Source organism: Chiloscyllium plagiosum, unplaced genomic scaffold (assembly GCF_037043375.1).
Source record: "Chiloscyllium plagiosum isolate Xiang-an unplaced genomic scaffold, Cpla_swu_hap1 HiC_scaffold_39, whole genome shotgun sequence".
Lineage (NCBI taxonomy): Eukaryota > Metazoa > Chordata > Chondrichthyes > Orectolobiformes > Hemiscylliidae > Chiloscyllium > Chiloscyllium plagiosum.
The window spans coordinates 98,249,672-98,266,265 of record NW_028270177.1 but is presented as its reverse complement, the minus strand read 5'-3'; positions in this window follow the sequence as shown (position 1 = coordinate 98,266,265).

Below are 16,594 nucleotides of genomic sequence, written 5' to 3'. Positions count from 1 at the left end.
CTGCAATATCTGCAATGCAATTCTGCTGCATGTTCCCCAATTCTCACAGAGACCCATTCACCCATCAGCCCTGCACTCAGTGACCTAACCTGGTTTCTGATGTGGAAATACTTCCATTTTCAAACTCTCATTCTGCTGAGGGTCTGTCTCCCCGGGTCTTGCTTCCAATTCCACACTTTCCACAAAAACATTTAACTGATCTTAATTCAAATGTTTATTTCAAATGTTTAATTCACCTGAATCTTTTTCGTTGAGAAATGCCATCTTCTGTGTTTAAAGTGAATGTGTTTCCTCTGTTTCTCTCCCTGACCATGATTAACATCTCTGTAGACAATAGACCATAGGTGCAGGAGTAGGCCATTCTGCCCTTCGAGCCTGCACCACCATTCAATATGATCATGGCTGATCATCCTTAATCAGTATCCTATTCCTGCCTTATCTCCATAACCCTTGATTCCACTATCCCTAAGAACTCTATCCAACTCTTTCTTAAATGAATCTGGAGACTGGGCCGCCACTGCCCTCTGGGGCAGAGCATTTCACACAGCCACCACTCTCTGGGTGAAGAAGTTTCTCCTCATCTCTGTCCTAAATGGTCTACCCCATATTTTTAAGCTGTGTCCTGCCTCCAGAGTGTCCAATCCTTTAATAATCTTACATGTCTCAATCAGATCCCCTCTCAGTCTTCTAAACTCAAGGGTATACAAGCCCAGTCGCTCCAGTCTTTCAGCGTAAGGTAGTCCTGCATTCCAGGAATTGACCTTGTGAACCTACGCTGCACTCCCTCAATAGCCAGAATGTATTTCCTCAAATTTGGAGACCAGAACTGCACACAATACTCCAGGTGTGGTCTCACCAGGGCCCTGTACAGCTGCAGAAGAACCTCTTTGCTTTTATACTCAATACCTCTTGTTATGAAGGCCAGCAATGTATTAGCCTTCTTCACTACCTGTTGTACCTGCATGCTTACCTTCATTGATTGGTGTACAAGAACACCCAGGTCTCTTTGTTCTGCCCCTTTACCTAAGTTGATTCCATTTTGGTAGGTAATCTGCCTTCCTGTTCTTGCCACCAAAGTGGATAACCATACATTTATCCAAATTAAACTGCATCTGCCCACTCAACTAACCTGTTCAGGTCACCCTGTAATCTCCTAACATCCTCCTCACATTTCATCCTGCCACCCAGCTTAGTATCATCAGCAAATTTGCTAATGTTATTACTAATACCATCTTCTATATTATTAATATGTATTGTAAAAAGCTGCGGTCCCAGCACTGATCCCTGTGATACCCAATGGTCACTGCCTGCTATTCCAAAATAGAGCTGTTTATCACTACTCTTTGTTTCCTGTCAGCCAACCAACGTTCAGTCCAAGTTAGTACTTTGCCCCCAATACCATGCGCCCTACTTTTGCTCACTAACCTCCTATGTGGGACTTCATCAAAAGCTTTCTGAAAGTCCAGGTACACTACATCTACTGGATCTCCCATGTCCATCTTCAGAGTTACATCCTCAAAAAAATCCAGAAGATTAGTCAAGCATGATGTCCCCTTCATAAATCCATGCTGACTCTGACCTATCCTGTTACTACTATCCAGATGTGTCGTAATTTCATCCTTTATAATCGACTCCAGCATCTTTCCCACCACTGATGTCAGACTGACTGGTTTATAATTTCCTGCTTTCTCTCTCCCACCTTTCTTAAAAAGTGGTCCAACATTAGTCACCCTTCAATCCGCAGGAACTGATCCCTAATCTATCGAACTCTGGAAAACAATTACCAACGCATCCACGATTTCTCGAGCCACCTCCTTCAGTACCCGGGTTCTAGACCGTCAGGCCCCGGGGACTTATCAACCTTCAGATCTAACAGTCTCTCCAACACCAATTCCTGGCAAATATAAATTCCCTTCAGTTCAGGTCCTTCAGCCACTGTTACCTCAGGGATTGTTTGTGTCTTGCCCAGTGAACACAGATCCGAAGTACCAATTCAATTCTTCTGCCATTTCTTTGTTCCCCGTAATATATTCCCCTGTTTCTGTCTTCAATGGCCAAATTTTAGTCTTAACCATTTTGTTTTTTGCCTTTCACATACCTAAAAAAGCTTTTACTATCCCCCTTTATATTTTTGGCCAGTTAACTTCGTACCTCATTTTTTTTTCTCCGCATATTTCCTTCTTAGTAATCCTCTTTTGTTCTTTAAAAGCTTCCGAGTCCTCAGTTTTCCCACTTATCTTTGCTGAGTTATACTTTTTCTGTTTTAACTTTATATGTTTCTTAACTTCCCTCATCAGCCACAGCCACCCATGACTCCTCCTAGGATCTTTCTTCCTTTTTGGAATGAACTGATCCTGCATCTTCTGCATTATACACTGAAGTATCTGCCATTGTTCTTCCACTGTCATCCCTGCTAAGGTATTGCACCATTGAACTTTGGTCAGCTCCTCCCTCATAGCTCCATTATTCCCTTTATTCAACAGAAATATTATCACTTCCGATTGTACTCTCTCCCTCTCAAATTGCAGATTGAAGCTTATTGTATTATGGTCACTACTTCCCAATGGCTCCTTCACTTCGAAGTTCCTGATCAATTCTGGTTCGTTGCACAGTACCAGATCCAGCATTGCCTTCTCCCTGGTCGGCTCCAGCACCAGCTGTTCTCAGAATCCATCTCTGAGGCACTCCACAAAGTCTCTTTCTTGGGGTCCAATACAATCCTGATTCTCCCGGTCTACCTGCATGTTGAAATCCCCAATAACAACTGTAGTAATATCTTTGCGACAGGCCAATTTCAGCTCCTGATTTTACTTATATCCGACATCCAGACTACTGTTTGGGGGCCTGTAGATAACTCCCAAGAGGGTCTTTTTACGCTTAGAATTTCTCAGCTCTATCCACACTGACTCCACATCCTCTGACTCTAGGTTCCCCCCGCACAAGGGACTGAATATCACCTCTTACCAACAGGGCCATCCCACCCCCCCTGCCCGTCAGTCTGTCCTTACGATAGCACGTGTAGCCTTGAATATTCATTTTGCAAGCACTGTCCACTTGAAGCCACGTCTCAGTTATCACTAGAATATGGTATCTGCCAATTTTCAAAAGAGCCTCAAGCTCATCCATCTTATTTATCATACTTCGTGCATTCATATTTAAAGTATTTTTTAATTTGTTACTGCCCTCACTCTTCTCATCAACTCCTATTTCACGCAACCTTACAGTATGATCCCTTTTTGCGTTTTCTGCTTCATTGATACAGTTGTCTTTCTTGACTTCCCTTGTTCTAACTTTCCCTTCAATTTCCTTCTTCAACATCCAGTTTGTCCCCTCCACCAGCCCCCAATTAGTTTAAACGCAGCTGTGTGGCAGTAGCAAACCTGCCTGTCAAAATGCTGGTCTCCAACCTATTAAGGTGCAAACTGTCTCTCTTGTATAATTTATGCTTACCACAAAACATTGCCCAGTGATCCAAGAATTTAAATCCTTGCTTCCTGCACCAGTTCCCCAGCCACACGTTCAAGTCCATTATCTCCCTGTTTCTGGCCTCATCAGACTGAGGAACTGGAAACAATTCGGAGATAACCACCCTGGGCATCCTGCTTTTCAGCCTTCTTCCTAGTTCTCCGAAGTCCCGCTGTAGTATGTTCCTCCTCTTCTTCCCAACATCATTTGTGCTAACATGTACCACCACGTTTGGCTCTTCACCTTAGTCCTTGAGGATTTCCTGCACTCTGTCTGTGAACTCTTTAACCCTGGCACCAGGAAGGCAACGCACTATCCTTAAATCCCGCCTGCTGCCACAAAACCCCGTCAGTTCCTCTCACTGTGGAGTCCCCTATTACCACGGCTCTGTGCGATGTCCGACTCTACCGCTCTGTCTCCACGCCAACTTTTGATTGACAGACCTGGCCGCCTGGCGGACTGGTCATGTCATCTGTCTCGACTGTTTCCAAAAGATTCAACTTGTTCCTGACAGGTACTTTCCCCGGAGTCTCTTGCACCTGTCTCCTCTCTGCCTTCCACATCGTCTGCTCTCTTCTGCTCTCTTCTGGTATGGTCGGTGTAATAACCTCACTGAAGGCCTTGCCCAGAAAGATATCGTTCTCTCGGATGAGCCTAAGTTCCTCGAGTTCTTTCATCAGCGCTGAAACATGCTCGGTCAGTAGCTGAACGTGCACACACTTTCCACACTTAAACGAGCCATACAGACCAGAGTCGTTGACCTCCCACATCAAGCACTTAGCGCACTGAACCAGCTGGGCAGTCATGTCTTCATCCTCTTCAACTGTGGCGCAATCATTTCACTCAACCTCCTTGTCAAAGACTTCTGAGCTAAAGCCTCACTCTTCACTCCACAGGAACTTCCTTGGACCCTCTAGTGTCAGTGATGCAAGCCTTATGTAGTTTCAGAGCCATTGAATTCTCTGGATTTCCAATCATCTTCACCACATTGTATGTTTCCTCTTTTGGTCTGAGGCCTTATCACTCATGGCTGCCTTGTCCCTCAATGTTTGGCAATTCCTGTGTGCTGTGGTCCTTTGTACAGTGCACATACAATATGTTCAAATGCTGGGTCTGATGCCAGAACTTTTCTTTCCAATAATATGACAGACACTAACTTTGGAAAGAACCCAGCAGGCCAATATATTGAATTCCCGGAAGAGAGGGGATTAACTAAAATAAGTTGGGACATGAGAAGCAAGAATTTATAACACACATCCTGATAAGAATGAGACTAGAGTTGGGAATATCAGAAAAGGGGGAAAGTTGAGAGAAAGGGAAGGTATCACTTCAGATGAGGATCAAATAATGTTTTAATGCTTTATAAATTTTGTACATCATGTGCATCATTTTTCGTTAACTGTGTCTCCATTGTTCATTCAGAATGTGTTGTACACATATGAAAAATTTTATTTATCTGAACACACACTGATTAAACAGTGTATATAAAATCATTTTTCCTCCATTTCAAACTGTCCTGTTGTCGTGCTAGTAGGACATATGATCACCAACTGGCCATCAAAAGACATGACCCACTATCATAAAGAAGGACACCACATTGACTGTGACAACACACACTTCCTAGGACAAAGCCACGCACGAAACTTCTGAGAGGCATGACATTCTAGCCAGACGTACATCAATAAACATATCAATTTAGATCCTATCTACCTTCCCTTGAAAAAAACTGGAAATAACATCATGCGCCTTAAGAAACCAAGACCTATAAATAGAAAGACAGGACATACCAACAGTGCGTCACCAGAGCATCTTCCTGATGATGTTACCTAGTCATGGTGACGAAACATCTGAAAACAAACCTTCAAGCTCAGCGAGCTCACTTACATACTTATAAATGGCTATTTTTCTCTTAATAGTGGAATTTGGGACTTCTCTGTCATTCATCTTTTAACAGATTACGAGGCGAGGTGAGCTTTTCTGGGTGGGTGGTTTTAATTAACAGAGGGGTTAGACATCGACATCATAACGGTTTGAGGGCTTGTCGTATGGGATTTGAACAGACTTGGGATACAAAAGGTCCCAGCAGATTCCATCACTTGGCAGTTAGTGACCTAGATCTTCAAATAAAACAGGTGCCAAAATTCATTTAATTTTGCTTCCTTGTGGTTGGTTAAATTAAAAGAAATGGCTTTTAACATTACTAAAGAGGTTCTGAGATTTGAAGATGATTCACAAGTTTGCCGACAAAGTTTAGAAAGACAAAGGAAGGGCATACTTTTAGAATTAACATGTAGATTAGAATTGGGTTTCACCAGGGACAAAAGGAAAGCTGTCACCATAATGGAGTTGGTCAAGCACTTTGGTGTATCAGAAAAGCAGGAAACTGCAGTCGAGTTGGAAAAAAACTTAAATTGCAAGTGGGACAATTGGAGTTAGAAGATAAAGAGAGAGACTGAAAGAGGTAGGTAAGTAACAGGTAGTAATAAAACCAGCACCTTTCTTGCCAATTCCTGTATTCGTAGAACCTTTCACGTGGCTTATGATTAATTGTGGAGCTCCCCTTTCTAAAGTAAAAGTGGAAACCAATATTTGCTGATCATAATGGATGTGTCTACCAGATTTCCATGGATAATTCCATTATGGGGTGTTAAGGCAAAAAGGGAGGTAGAGGAGTTTGTGGTACCTTTACTCACTGTGAGCTACGCAGTGTGATTCAGACAGACCAAGGGTCTAATTTTCCCGCTCAGCTGTTTACGGACGTCATGGATAGCTTCTGCACGCAGCAGTTTAAATCAAGTGCATCGCATCCCGAATCCCAGGGGGCCTTGGAAAGTTGGCATCAGAAGCTGAAGACAATATTAACAGCGTACTGTCAGAATTACCCAAATGATTGGAATAAAGGCGTCTCATTATATTGTTTGCCATTGGAGATGCCCCAAATAAATCTGCTCACTTTCCATCCTTTGAGTTAATATTCATATATGAAGTGAGAGGTCCTTTGAAATTAATTAAATTTAAATTGACAGACCGAAGTCGGAGATCTCACACTTGGATGATGTATCTGAGGTAAGGGAGAAATTAGATGGAGTAGGTGAGTTAGCAAAACAACACCTGAAGAGGGCACAGCATGGAATGAAGCAGGTGACAGATAAAAACGCTGAAACTTTGACGATTTCCCGTGGGATGACATATTAGTATTGCCAGCAGTGGTAGGAAATCCCTTCAAAGCCAGGTTTAGTGGCCCCTTTCCAATTAAAAAAATGTTGAGTCAGTTAAACTATCTGGTAAAGGTACTGGATATGACAAAAAATGCTAGAGAATGTCATGTGAATGAATAATGCTCCAGATACATTGAAGACTGAGGAACAGAGTTTTGGCCAGCTGAATAAATTGTGCAGTTTATCTGTATGATGTAGTGATCTTTAGCAAGTGATTGAAAGCTCACATGTTACAGTTGGCAGAGCATGTTGAATGATTGCAAGAAGCAAACTTGGTAATAAACTTAAAGAAAACAGAATTCGCGAAGGCAGAGGTGATGTTCTTGGGACATTACATTGGACATGGAAGGTTGACCCCACGGAACACAAAGACGAACGGCTTTCAGGAATTTCCACGACCATCCTCGAAGAAAGAGGTGCTTCGATTTTTGGAACTGAGTGGATTCTATCGGAAGTTTGTTGCAAACCTCAGCAGCGTATTGGCACCCCTGATGGATTTATTAAAGAAGACACAGAATTGTGGTGGACAGAACAATGCCAGGAGGCATTAGAGAATTTTAAAGCTGGATTAATCATCGCACCAGTTTTAGCTGCACCAAATATTTTGAAAAATTTGAAAATTGTATTTGATGCTAGGGGTATAGGTGTCGGAGAAGTATTGATACAGCAAGATGATGTTGGAATTGAATGGCCAATTAGCTACTTGTCGAAAAAAACAATATCCACCAGAAAAAAAATACAAAATCTCCCTTATTGTAAAAGAATGATTAAGTTTCGCACGGGACTGACAATATTTTGATGTTTGGATTACTGGTGCTGGAAGAGCACAGCAATTCAGGCAGTCCGAGGATTTTGCCTGTCCTTGGATGCTGCCTGAATTGCTGTGCTCTTCCAGCACCACTAATCCAGAATCTGGTTTCCAGCATCTGCAGTCATTGCTTTTACCTCAATATTTTGATGTTTATATGACAAACAAATTGTCAGAGATGGTTGTGGACAACGACAATCCTCTCGCATTTTTTTTTAATATTTAAAGAACAGAATATGAGACTATTTCATTGGAGTCTTATGTTACCGACTTTAACCTTACAAAACGTACATGCAGTGGGTCCTAAAATGCGATCGCAGATGTGTTATCCCAGATTTAAAGGATAAAGTTTCGATAAGATTTGACTTATTGCAGTGTTATATATGTGTGCAGAATTAATATGTATGGTATGGCTGAGATTAATACTTTTGGAATTCATAATAATGGGATAAAGAATTAGAGGAAAAGAAATGAAACCATTTTTTCATTCTGCTGGTTCATGTGTTTTTTTTTGTGAAGCGGGGAGGTCTTATGAAGCCGAAAGCATGACCGGTCACTTTCAGACAGAATGGGTTTTGCTGACTAGAAAGTACAGCCACAGATGCCAGCTAAAGGTCACTCTGTTCCACATGTCACCATTAGGTGGGAAATGGATACTTGAATTTTGGTTTCTGTTTTGACAACAATTCAAATAAAACCAAAGAGTTTAAATAACGCTCAGGATACCAGAAGCCAACTGAATTTGAATATTATTGTTTGGACACCTGGAAAGCAATCAAATTATGAGAATTATTGTATCATGGGGAGTATATAAACCCAGCATTTTGAACTCTAGAGGGAGAGCCACTGCCATCCAACAGCAGAGTAACTGCTGTAGAGCAGGAGTGTTAACTGGCCATCTCAAACACTTTCTATCAAATATACATGTCCATTTAAAAGCTACTTGCAATATAAAAAAAAAACATGTCCCAGGGAGATCAGCAGCTGGAAGAGTGAACACAGCAGGGAAGATAGGTTCTGTGTGGTCTTGAGATTGTAATGTTTAATATGTGGGTTGTTGGAACAGCATATTTTTACAGAGTTGCAGTCAGATAGTAAGTAGCTAAGAAAAGAGGGGCGTGTATTCGTGAATAGTTGTTGTTTAGTATTCACTATTAAAGATAAGAAACTAACTTATTATTTTTTGTTTAAATAGTGGAATGTAGGAGATCTGTGTTGCTCATATTTTACAAGATTACGAGCTTTTCTGGGTGTTTGGCTTTAATTAACAGAGGGGTTCAACTCTACTTTGTAAATGTCCACCCACGCTCACCCCATTTCCCTGCAGTTGGCCCATATCCTTCCAGTCCTTTCCTATCCACATATTTATCCAAATGCTTTTGAAATATTGTTAATGTACCCCCTCAGCCCCATCTGCTGGCAGCTCAACCACGTACCATCTCTGGGTAAAGAAGTGACCCCCCAGGTTCCCTTTTATTCCTTCCACTTTAACCTTAAACTGATCCCATCCAGTCCTCGATTCTCTACACCTTGGAAGAAGACTGAGAGCATTGACCCTATTCATATCCCTCGTGATCTTATATAGCTCTATTAGGACACCCTCATTCTCTTACACGCTAAGGAAAATGTCCTAGCTTGTCCAACATCTCCCTATAACTCAGACAATCGGGTCCTGGCAACGTCTTTGTGAATTTCTTCTGCACTATTTCTAGTTTAATAACATCCTCCTGATAACAAAGGTAACAAAACTGAACACAATTCTCCAAGTGCGGCCTTACTAAAGTCCTGTGTAACTGCAACATAAATTCCCAACTCTATACTCAATATCCTGCCTGATGAAGGCCAGTGTGCCAACAGCCTTCTTCGTTGCCCTCTCTACACGTGACTCCACTCTGAGAGAACAGTGCACCTGAACACCAAGGTCTCTCTGCCCACTACACCCCTTAAGGCCCTCTCATTCACCGTGAAACTCTTACCTTGATTTGATTTTCCATAATGCACTCACACTTCTATATTCAATTCCATTTGCAATTTCTCGGCCCACTTCCTCACCTGATTATGGTCCCGCTGCAATTTCTGATAATCTTCCACATTGAACATGCTCCCACTTACTTTAGTGTCATCTGCAAACTTACTAATCATATCTTGTACATTCTCAACCAAGTCATAGATAACAAACAGCAATGGACCCAGACTCCAGTCTGACAACCATCCTTCCACTAAACCCTCTGCTTTCTACCATCAAGCCAACTGTTTATCCAATTGGCCAGTTCCCCCAGCATTCCATGTGATGTAACCTTCCTGAACAGCCTACCATGTGGAAACTTATCAAAGGTCTTACTGAAATCCATAGAGACTATGGCTGCTGCTCTGCCTTCGTCAACTTTCTTGGTCACTTCATCAAAGAACTCTAACAAATTTGGGAATCATGATCTCCCACTCACAAGTCTATGCTGACTGCTCCGAATCAAACCCTGTGTAAGTAATGGGTGCAGTCAATGGTATGCTGTCCTTCACTGTAAGATGATTCGAGTACATAAGTAAAGCCATCTTCCTGTTGTTGTCAAGCCTTGCTGAGAGATCATTTGGGGCACTCTGTACAGATTTGATCTCCTTTGTAAGAAATTATCGCCTTACCACAGATACGGGTGATGGTAACATGAGGATAGAGTGAAGAAGCTGAGTGTTTAATCTGTAGAGCTGTGAGAGACGAAGAAATGGTGATGCTGAAACGCGAGGAGTGGCAGCGATCACTTATTTCCAAAAGAGACATTGATAGGGTGAGAAATTCCATACTTTACCTAGGATTGATTGGTTTGATTTATTGCCACGTGTACCTCAGTACAGGGAAACACTTTATTTATGAGCAGTGGAGGCAGGTCATAGTAAGGATGAACTGGCAGATCATAGGGTGGAAATAGGCTTGGACAGAATAAGGCGTTCAGGTTACACTGAACAGGACGTGCACTAGACAAGATCAACATGAGTAATACCATCATTATTTGAACTTAGAGAGTCCATTAATCAGTCTAACGTGACTTTCCTAATAGTTTATATGCCTTAATTAACTCTCCCCACGTTATTGTGCAGTCGGTGTGTGAACCTGTACTGAACGTCACGTTGCTCACAATCCCGAACAGCAGCCACAATACATTCCATCTGAAACAGGTAGCCATTCCCACCAGCTTCCGCCCTACATAGAAACACCAGGCTGTCTTCTCGGAGATGAAAGATGCCTTTTTGAGACTTCACACAAGACATATGGCTTCCCTCCTCACCACTAGAAAACCACGTTAAGTGTGTATCATGAGCGACGGTGCCACGAGGAACAAAGTGGAGCAATCTGTCTGTGCAGCCTCTGCTCCACTTGGTCATCATATTAGAGCATCATTAGGAGATAGTGAGGACTGTGGGTGCTGGAGATCAGAGTAGACAGTGGTTTGCTGGAAAAGCACAGCAGGAGAGTCGACGTTTTGGGCATAAAAAAGTAAGCTGATGAAACACATGACTGAGTACCGGCATTACAGTTACCCTAATTGCTTATGAATATCAACCTAGTTTTAGGATTTAATTTTGACTTTCACCAGGATCAGCATCAATTATCTCATTCTATCCCCGTGTAAGTGCATTGAGGTGGGAATGGCCTCCTGCTGTTCCTGTGTAAGTGACTCAAGGGATTGAATGGCTTCTTCATCGTCTGTTTGGACAGGGCCAAGAGTCTGATTGGGTTACCCCTGGTTCCTGTTTGACAGCTCGATGTGCTGACAAGTGTGATGATGTTGCAGCTTTAAGAGGTTATTTTGTCCTGGTTTCTTTTAAGAGAGAGATTGAATGATCGTTACCAAGCTGGCTAGTTAAGACCACTTGAGTAAACAGCTAGGGAAGCCTTGTGTTTATTTTAATGAAGACTGAATGGGTGTGGCCAGCTCTCACAGATTAGGATCTCTGGGTTTTGCTTTCTCAGTAATAACAGAAACTATTGGGGTCTCTATAGAGTTGGAAGCTTCAGTGAATGTCTCCTGGCTGCTACACTCACTTAATTTTCTCTTGGTGCTGTTTTTAATTCCTGGATTGGAGATATATTTGTGACATTCTGTGTCTGAATATTCCTTTTTGCCAAGGGCTGTGGTTATGCGATTTTCCTGTATTGGAACAGTTCATTAGTAACAGCTCCACGATCTATTATTCTGTTAACTTGGCCCATAGAATTAAGTTATTCTAAATTTCGCTTTCCTTGGTTTCATTTTATCTTCCGTGTTTAAATAAATGGTGTTTTGCTTCTGTGAGAGGTAATTTCGGTTTAAACTTTAAGATGTGCCTGGACCACAGACTGATCTATAATAAAAGACAAAACCTTTGTTTCTTTTCTAACAACCATTTTATATACTCAAAAGTAGAGTAGTTTAAATTGTGCAGAATGCTGACAATTTGTGAGCTATAGTAAAAGCAAGCAGGCTCTTGATTAATGAAGCCATTCACACAGCAGAGAAGGATGAGTCCTTCGCTGATAAGACTCCAGGATGGGGGAACAACTTGAGACATCTGTTTCAAATTAAAGCTTTTGACTGATAAGACTACAGGGTGAGAAAAACAACAAACTTTGGAGACTCTGGAGCCTTTTGTTGCAGACTTTGTGATAAAAATAATGATGTTTTTAAGAATGTGAACCTCATGGCTTGTTGGAGCCAAGGAGAGGAGGGACTTGTCCTATAAATAATGGAGACTTTGTAAGCCTCAGCGCGCCTTTTCTTTAAGGGTGCCCGACTCTGCAGACTTGACTTGTTAATAAAACTTTGTTTTCCTGAATTTGTCTAGAGCGATTATTGAGAAGCGATTTTCGTTTTTAACAGCTTCACAACGAGTAGTTTGACCAGTCACATTGCAGCTGGAACAGACAGTTTACATTTCATTTAAAATATGAAAATATTAGAGTCTAGGTTACCGCCTCAAATATTTTTGAGGGGCTCTGGTGTGGTCCATCACACTAGACTCCTTCTCCTCCTGTGTAATAGGCTGGAGGCACTGAATGGGCTGTCCCTGTTCTTCTCCAATACTGTCAATGGGCTGAATGATTTCCTCATATTCCTGTGAAATCAGAGTGAGCTGCTGAATGAACTCTTGTTTTACTGTGGCAATGTGCAGTGTCAGGCAGTGCTGTTACATGAATGTTACAGACACTTTACCGGAACAAACCTGAGTGGTGTCTGGGTCTTGCTGCACATGGACAGAGACCAGTTCAGGAGCTGACGGGGGACAAAACGCTCTGAACATTGTGGAATCTTCAGTGACCATCCCCACATTCTGATCTTATGGTGGGGAGGGTGGGGGCGGGGAGACATTGATGAAGAAGCTGAAGATGTTTGTGAAGAGGAAGCTACCCTGAGGATCTCCCACAGAGCTGACCACATGACTGAGATGATGACCATCTTCCTTTGTGCCATGTTTGACCCCAAACACTGGAGAGTTTACTCTGATTCCCATTAAGTCCAGTTTTGTTAAGTTCCTTGATGCCAGCAGAAGTTAACCACTGCCTTGATATCAGGGCCAGTCATTTTTACCTGAACCCTTGTGTCAGCCTCTTTTGTTCATATCAAGAGGTCATGATATAGGAGCAGCGAGTGCTTTCTTCAAACAGGTGGTATTGAATGTCAGGATTTCTGTTCTCAACACTGTTCGGGGAGCTAGATGACTGAAAGTATTTCAAGACAAGGTCGAAGGATATTGACCTGTAAGAGAATTGAGGGCTATGAAGAATTGGGAATGAAAGAGGATTTGAGACCAAGAGCATATCAGCCATGATCTTAGGGAAGGACAAGGCAGGCTTGGGGAGTGAACGACCTCCCCTGTTTCTGATGTACTCACATTCTGTTATTGGAAAGTTAGTGGGTGTTATTTTCATGAATGTGCAATTACTGAATATTGCAGCCAGGGAGACCAGAGGAGTTTGTGAGTCATCTGTGGGTGAGGTAAGTTGTCTATATTCTCAGTGAATTTGGGTCTACAACATGACCAACAAATGAAGCACAAGTTGCAGAGAGGGGAAATTTTGTGAAGCGAGATGAGGGACATCTTTCATACCCAGCCTGGGTTTTCCAATTACATTTCCCAAATCACCTCAAAGCGTGTGGGACTGTCTTGAAGGGCTGAATGGTCTCCTCTGTTTCTGTGCATCAGGTTATAGATGTAAGTAGCCTCCAACCGCTCCTGTCTAGCAGGTATGAGGGGCTGAATGGAACACAGGAACATGGGACTGAGGAGCAGGAGTGGGCCATTAGATACTTTGAGCCTTCTCCACCAGGCAGTAAGATTGTGGCTGATCAGGTTGTGGACTCAGCCCCACTTTCCTGTCTGTGTCCCATTATCCGTGACTCACTTCCCTGTCAAATATTTAACTAACGCAGTTTTCAGTCCATGTGAACATCGAGGCAGAATAAAAACTTCTAGTGAAGAGATTTCCCACTTGAAAGGTCCTTTAAGAATTTTTCGTCATTCTTCTTATAGAATCAGAGAGTCCTGCACAACGGAAACAGACCTGTTAGTCCATCTGTTCACTCCGGTCAGATATCAAATCTGATTTAGTCCCATTTGCCAGCATTTGGCCAATATTCCTCCTGTGATTGTACCCAACGTGACCACTTCCTCTGACAGCAATTTCTGTACACACAACACTCTCTGTGAAACATTTATCTTCAGGCCCTTTCTAAATCATTCGCCCTCTCGCCTTCAACCTATGCTCTCTTGTTCTGGACTCCCCTATATTGGGATCAGAACGTGGCTATTCAGAATATCCATGCCCCTGATGATTTTATACACCTCTATAATGTCACCCCTCAGCCTCTTACACTCCAGGGGGAAACGCCTCAACCTAATCAACCTCTCCCTGAAGCTCAAACCTTCAGTCCTGGGTCATCTGTATAAATCTTTTCTGCAGACAACCGAGTTGTACACAGTATTCTTAAAGTGGCCTCACCAACATCCTGGGAGAGTTGGATTTGGCTGAATTCCCTTTGCTTTAGACTGTGAGGAGATTCCAGTGAATTCTGGTTAGGGATCACCCAAAGGGTAGCACGGTAGTTAGCACTGCTGCCTCACAGCACCAGGGACTTGGGTTTGATTCCAGCCTTGGGTGACTGTCTGTGTGGAGTTTGCACATTCGCCCCTTGTCTGTGTGAGCTTCTAATGGGTGATCCAGTTTCCTATCACAGCTCAAACTGTGTAGGTTCGGTAGATTGGTCATGCTAAATTATCTGTAGTGTTCAGGGATATCTAGATTACGTACATTCATCAGAGGTAAATATAGGGAAATGGATTGGGAAGGTGGATATGGACTTGTTGGCCCGAAAGGCCTGTTTCCACACTGCAGGGATTCCATTCAATTAAGAATGGTAACGATGACTTTAGAGGTTCTTTTTTTAGCTCGCACACATTGCTGTGATGAGGAACAATGAAGGAGTGAGAGTGCAAGAGGCCGTTCCTTCTCAGGCAGATTACATTGTCTCCCTCTCTGAGCTGAATCACACAGGAATGTCATCCTCCCCAAACTGTACCATGTGAGTTCTCCTTGTACATTGTCCAAACTATGTCCCCATCACATTCCCTGTTCCATGTCGGTGCACCATTGCTGCTGTCATACACAGAGCCATACACTTAGCAGAAAATGGTCTCGGTCATTTTGAAATATGTTTACATGTCCCTGCGTCATTAAAAAAATAAAATGTTTAATTTATTCAGAATACCTGTGTTAAAATGAACGCTTTTTAAACAAATACAGAAATTGCTGGAAAAGCTCCTTTTACATGCTGTAGTTGCACCAGCCTCCACCACTTCCTCTGGCAGCTCATTCCATACGCACACCACCCTTTGTGTGAAAAGGTGTCCTTTAGGCCTCATCAAAACCTTTCCCCTCTCACTTTCAAACAATGCCCTCTCGTATTGGACGCCCCTAACCTGAGGAAAACCCCTGACTACTCACCCTATCCAGGACCATTCTGATTTTATAAACCTTTACTGCTGCGAAATGTGCCTCCAATCAACACGAATGGCTGTGCTTTCAGTCATCCTGGGCGTAAATTCTGAAATGCAATACTGACACCTCTTCTTTCTCCATCAAGTCACAATTCTAAATCCATTTTAATCAGTTTGTTCAGATGTATTATGAGACACTTCTGTGGGATTTACACCTAGACCTTTGTGCCCGGAGGTAGGGACACTAGACTCACTCAGCAATTCCCATAAAGCTGTAACATTATTCTCCTGTGTGTTTGTTCATCAGCCTGTTCTGACATGCTGTAACATACCTCTGCAACAGGCAGGACTTGAAACCAGACCTTCTAGTCCAGAGCTTGGAGCACTACCACACAAGTTCAGGAATTGGAATCAAATCCAGAGATCTAGCTCAGAGGCAGGGACACTACCCAGCACACTACCATACCCAGATTTCGAGTCATATTTTAGAGCCCACTTTCTGCTCGGTGCGGATTTATTATAATCAGGTTACCATTACTGAATTACAAACAACACTTTGTATTATTCATCAAATGCAAGATATTTGTCTCAACTGTAGGATGTTGAGTCCACGTGCTGTGCCATCGAAATTAACTATGACAATCTTTAATCGCTATTATCTGTAGTCTGCAATATTAGGGAAAGAAATCTTGCAGACACACTCTGCCCAATGAAGGGTCTCAAATAGATATTTATTACTGAACACCAGAGAAGAAGGAAGAGCTTAATTTCTGGTCCCAAAACACCGATCACTCTTAACCAACTCTAACGTGCGACTGCCCGCTTCCTAAAACAATGAAATGATACCAGGCCGGTTATTACTGTCCAGCCTCTCCTCCTCACTGACTGCGTCTTCAATCTGTCCCACCTCCCCCTATCCACACAAGGCAACCCAAGCTCGGGGTCTTTGTGAAAATCAAGGCCGGAGTGTGCAGGCCTCCTGGAGAGGGGGATGGGCATTTTAATACTGAAGGGGGAGGGTGAGGGGGCAATAATATCACACACTGGACTGAGGGGTGGCAGATGGAGTTTAGTTTGGATTAATGAGAGGTATTGGATTTGGTAGATCAAACAAGAGCAGAATCTATACAATTAAAAG